Source organism: Sciurus carolinensis, chromosome 12 (assembly GCF_902686445.1).
Source record: "Sciurus carolinensis chromosome 12, mSciCar1.2, whole genome shotgun sequence".
In the NCBI taxonomy this organism is placed as follows: Eukaryota; Metazoa; Chordata; class Mammalia; order Rodentia; family Sciuridae; genus Sciurus; species Sciurus carolinensis.
In genome coordinates, this window is record NC_062224.1 from 65873175 (window position 1) to 65879124 (window position 5950).

Sequence of the window (5950 nt, forward strand, 5' to 3'; positions counted from 1 at the left end):
CCAGGTGTCTGTCCCTCCCCACTTTCCCAGCCCATTGGTTTGATATTCAGGGCTCATCATGGGCTGTCTGCTCTTCTCCCTCTCCTCACACTCTCTGGGTCATCTTGTCTTCACCTGGCTGAGCTTTGCATGCTTGGGACAAAATCTAAGGGCTAAAATGGCTCCATGTCTGTGAGCAGCAAATAAACCATGCAGATGGAGATGATGCCAATCTTCATGTCCACCCCAGTCTCGCTGCTGTGTTTCAGACCCACCGCCTCATCTGTGGGTCCACTTCCACATCCTACAGGTTCTTCACACTTCGTGTGCAGCACTGTCTCCTCATCTGCCACCTAAGACCTGCTTCTCCCAAGTGTGGTGACAGATACCCATCACCCTCCTGCTGTAGCTGTGCACTAGGAAAACTCTTGATCCCTCCCTCCTGCTCCCCAAGTGCATCAGTGGATCATCCTTCTGCTTCAGCCCCTCCCTCACCCACCTGCTTCAGGCCACAGGCCTCTGATCACACCTTTTCTCTAGTTCCCCTTCTTCAGTTTTGCTTCACATCCACTGCAGCTAGACAGATTACCAAATACACATAGCTGCTTGCTAAAACCCTCTATGGCTCCCTACTGCCCTGGAGAAGCAAGGCCTTTTGCAGCCTGTGGTGAACTTGAGGTTCCTGTCCGAGACTAGTGCCTCCCCTATCCTGGTACTTGTCTTATGACTGCATTTGTCCAACCCTCCTGACCCTCAGTGTTCCAAGGCCTGTCTGGGTCACTCTTGTTCAACCTGAATTCCCTAGGTCTCGTACAATGCCTGGTGCAAAGGTGAGCACTCTATAAATATTGTCAAGTACATAGATGACCTGGGAGGGCTTGTCAGAGATAATTCAGTCCTTGACATCATTGCCCATGCTCCTGAGCCAGGTGTGTCTTGTGTTCCTTTTTCCTGGAGTTCTGGGGGACCCAGCCTGAGTCCCAGCCTTTTGAAGAAAGAAGTATAGCCCAAGTCCTACCAATTTACAAGGGCTTTAAAAAAATCACTGTTAGGCCATTTAATGCTGACAAATAAGGGTCTGAAGTCAGACAAATGTGAATTCAAGAGCAACAGCACAGCCCTGATCTAGTCTCTGGGCCTCCAGTGACATCAGCGGATCCTTGCACTTGGGACTGTTGAAGAGGCTGCAGTGCATGGAGAGTCAGCCTGGGGTAACTTCTTCCTCTCACTTTCTCTCCCTTGGCCCTCTGCAGATGTGGTACTCTGTTCAGACCTTTAAAACACTGCAAATGTCTGCTTTAAAAAGAGGAAGCTGGTTGATAACACCTCCAGTCCTTCTTGCTGACTGACATCCATGTGGGATGCAGCCCCTCCCTCTGCCCACCCCTGGGCTCTACCTTGGACCACAGAAGGACACAGTGTGCGTGCGAGCACTGGGGCTGGCCTGACCTTGTGCCTGTCCTCCCAGGTTCAACCAGGATGGGTGGAGGTGTGGATCAGCTGATATGTGACACTTTAGCCAGGTTCATTTCTCCCATTTCTTCATCATCATCCTCATCTCCCAGACCTGACAGCCTACTCCCAGGTACAGAGTGTTCCAAAGGCTCAGAAATCATGCTCTGCCTCCCTTGTGCTGTGTTATGCTCCTTGTTCCCCTGGGGGCAGGACAGGACCTCTGTAGATACTAAATGAAGAAGAAACAGAATGTCAGAGCCAGAGGGGGTGCTATGAGCCATCAGCTCACCCTTGGCCTGTGGATGGGAAAACTGACACCCAGAGAGCTGAGCCAGAGTGGGAGTCATCTGCCTGATCCCCACACCTTATATTTTTCTTGCTGCCCCCCAGCTCCTTCCAGAAACCCTGAACTGACCTGGTCTGTAGGCTCAGCGAGAGGGAAATCAGTAGACAGACAGGCTGGACTCTCTCTGACCTCTGAGAAGCAAGGCAGGAGGGGGCTGTGCCTCTCCCTCCGGCATCCCATCAGCATTCAGAAGCAGCCCTGACTTGTGGATGAGGCAAGGAGAGAGCCAGGGACTTGGCAGAGACCCAACCTGCCTGCCCAGCTGGCGCAGGAGTCATGCAGAATGAGCTGCCTCAGGGATCAGATGGGAATGGGGACTGACAGGAATGCAGAGCAGGTGTGCCAGCGAAGAGGCAGAGGCAGGAGCCCAGGTGCTTCTGTCCTTTGGACTAGGTCAGCCTGAGGGGTGAGGGTGCTCCTCTCCTGCCAGATGCTCCCTCTTCCCCACATACCTACCTCCATCCCTTTCTCCTTCTTCAGGCACCCCCTCCAGCTCTCCTCCCTTCTCCCATCCCCATTCTCCCTCCCTTCCCCAAACTGGACTATTCAGGTAACATTGGATAAGGATTTCGGAGTCACTGTTTTTTCTGGATTTTTCTAATGCTACTCTTCAGAACAGGTTTCCTCCTTTTTCTTGGGTGTACATAGCCTCTGCTTCTTCCTTTGCCTATATGAGGAGCTTTAGGTGCTGAAGACTGACCCACTCTTTCCTAAGGGAGATAGGGGTTTCTCTGCATCCCTGTGCTGAGGCAGTGAGAGGGAGCGACAGTGCAGTAGGGAACCTTCAGAAGTTGAAGCTAATGGAAGGAGAGGAGCAGAGCAATGCAGGGGATCTGGGAGGGAAGGGATCAGGATGAGACTGGGTCAGACCCTGGCCAGCAGGTGTGTGTACAGAGAATGGAGTCACTTGGTGGTATAACTCCCAGCATGGTGTGGGTACTCTGTGCATTTTGAGTGACAGCTTGGCAGAAGTCAGAATCCACTATCAGTAGAAGTCAGAAGGCAGAATCCACTGGTAGTCAGAAGTCCAAGCTTCTGGCTCAGGGGCTCAAACGAGTCTAGCAGCTCTGGGTTTCCCAGGACTGATTCTGAGACTGCAGATCACCCTGCCCCTCTGCCTTTGAAACCATTCCATGGCCCTTTTCCCCCCAGGAGAGGGAGAACATGGTAAGTCTGTTTTTGCTGCCCATGGGAACTCTCTTACCTGGAGTTAGTTTGGGGCTCCTGCCTTCTCTGGTGAGCGGCAGCAGGGAGCCTCCCTCTGCACACTCCATGCTAGCTGTGCCCCAGTTTCTGCCCCTTTAGGAGCCACAAACAGCAACATTTGGCCTGGCTTTGATGCCAGTTGTCTGGGTGTGTGTTAACACTCTGTGCCCACAGCAGGCCTGGCAGGGGAAAGGGATGCTGTACCTGGTGAGCAGGTACTCAGAGCCTTCTGAGGGCAGAGGAGTGAGCTCAGGTCTGAAATACTGTTCAAAGTTAGAAGTTCAGAATACTGAACCCAGGGGTGGTTTCAGCTAAAGGTATCCAGCCTCATCTAACATGGACAGGGGGAAGGGGAGGCGACTGCAACCCAGCAAGAGAGAGACCTGCTCTGGTCTGTTACACGTTTTGTGAGAAACTCTAGCCTAGAAACCAGGTCTCCTGGCCTCCCTTAATGACACCCTTTGTCTGGTAAATAAAAAACTTGGAGAAGTTCTTTTTTTCAGGTGACCAGGAAGATGGTGGGCATTCAGACGGGGCATGCCTACCAAAAGCAGCCAACCATCTTTCAAAACAAGAAGAGGGTCCTGCTAGGAGAAGGAGCAACTCCCTCAATACTACAAAAATATTGACCTGGGCTTCAAGACACCAAAACAGGCCACTGAGGGTACCTACATCAACAAGAAATGCCCTTCACTGTCACAGTTTCCATCTGAGGGTGGATCCTGTCTGGTGTGGTGATGAAGATGAAGATGCAGAGGACCATTATGATCTGTCAGGACGATCTCCACTACATCCGCAAGACAATCACTTTGAGAAGCGTCACAAGAACTGTCTGTGCACCTGTCCCCCTGCTTCAGGAATGTCCAGGTCGGAAACATCATCACAGTGGGTGAATGCAGGCCCTTGAGCAAGAGAGTGAGCTTCAGTGTACTCAAGGTCACCAAGGCTGCTGGCAGCAAGAAGCAGTTCCAGAAGTTCTGAGACTGGATACCTGCCCACCCCTCAAAGCAAAATAAACTTATTTTCTAATTCACAAAAAAAAAAAAAAAAAAAAAACTTGGAGAAATGGCAGTGACAGCAGTGACTTGGGGCCATTAGAGAGGTACAGAAGGGCTCCAGGCTGAAGGTGGAAGGTGGAGACTGCAGTGGCAATGGTCAAGGGACAGTTCAGGCCATGGAGCAGATGCTGTAGTTTAAAGGAACTTTGATTTATTATTTTTCTTCTTATTATTTTAGTATTTATTATTTAGGCCCATGGAATATTAATCTTATGTACACTTGGGTGGATGAGAGAGTTGAAAGGGATAATGGACATGGAGATGCTGTATCAACTTGCTAGGCTCTGCAAATGTTAGTCCTTATTATCAGAAGACTGCATTTCTCACACCTTGGCTTTATGGAAACTGATAAATGACAGAACTGGAAGGGATCCATGGAGACCTCCCACTGCCCCTCAGTGAGGCTCATAAATGGTGAACCCAAAGTCTTGGTGCATTCTTTTTAAGAAAAAGTATGCAAAACTAAAAATACAAATATTTATATAGAAGAAGAAATCACAACAAATAACACAAGTTTTAAAAAAATCTGACATCATAGACTCACACACACACACACACACACACACACACACACACACCAGAAAAACTAGCAACATATTTCATAAATGAATATGGATCATCTTCTGCTTCTTATCTTTAGTACTTTTATCATACATATTTGGGTTGTATATTCTTTGATCTCTTCATAGCATGATAATTTTGTATTATTATTTACTATAGAGAGAATAAAAAGATAAGTCTGTCTTTCCTGTAAGCTTGGTGACCTCAATCTTTTTATTCTTTTATTATTTATTTATTTATTTTTATAATTGGTAGTTTGAAAACATTTCTTTCAGCTTCTTTGGTGCTGATGATGTCTGAGCAGTCCTCTGTTCGGGTGGTCAAGTTCTTGGTTGGGACCAGTTCTCCCTCTTGTGGTGTTGACAAAAGCCAAGCCTGGGAAACATTTCTTGCCTAAAGGTGAAGAGAGACTTGACTCTCAGCTCTGACACTAACAGTTATCAGACATTCTAGGACAATGGGCTTACTGGGTACAGCAGGATAATAGCAGGATGTTCCTGGCACTGTAACAGTAGGAGAACTGCAAAAATGTTTCTAACTCTGTAACATTTTAGTGCCTATTAATAATCCCCAAGCCTTGAACAGTTTACAATATCCCTGTAGTTCAACTTCCTGGTTATGAGACCCGATATAATAAACTTGTGGAGCTAGTTCTGGGTCACTGTTCCTCCATCAGAGTGCAGTATCCCACCTGGTCCCAGCTTTACCTGAAAATGTCTGTTTTCTTTGTCTCTGAGTTTTTCTCTATCTCCTGTCACCCCTACTCAAGATCCTTTGTTGATGCTCTGTGGGTTGTGGCACTGTGGCTCATCAGCTGGCGCCAGTGGCTGCTACAACTTGACTGTGTTCTGGCCCACCTGGGTCCCTGCCATTGCCCACTTCTCTTAGTTCAGTCCCAGGGTGAAGGACAGGGTAACCATGAGGCCTGGGTCATGATGGTCTTTAAGTGGGAGACTGAGCCAGCAGGTCCTGTTCTGATCTTTCCTCTGGGAGTGCAGTGTGTGCAGCCCTGGTGAGTGAGGTCCTCCAGAAGCAGGTGGGTGTCCATCCATTGGAGGTGGACCATGACTGCCGTCCTAGGACCCTACTTGGGAATGGTGTATGATGCCAGCTGGAACAGAGCACCCATGTCAACTGGGGTTACTGAAGTCTCCTGGCCACACCCTGAAGAGAACCCATGAGTGTGGGGCCATGAAACATGGACTCTGGTGTTCTCACAGTCAGCCTCATTCTGATCCCTGACTAGCATTTCCCAGAGGGATGCTGGCATGCTCTGTAATAGGAGGGTCCTGTAGTGTCCTAGGTTGGTTTTGGTTATTATAATAAAATACCATAGACTGGGTGG

General features: G+C 48.9%; 1 pseudogene; it reads left to right on the forward strand.

Moving 5' to 3' along the window:
- Positions 1-3501: 3501 nt before the first annotated feature.
- LOC124961040 (40S ribosomal protein S11-like) lies at positions 3502-4042 on the forward strand (annotated as a pseudogene).
- Positions 4043-5950: the final 1908 nt, after the last annotated feature.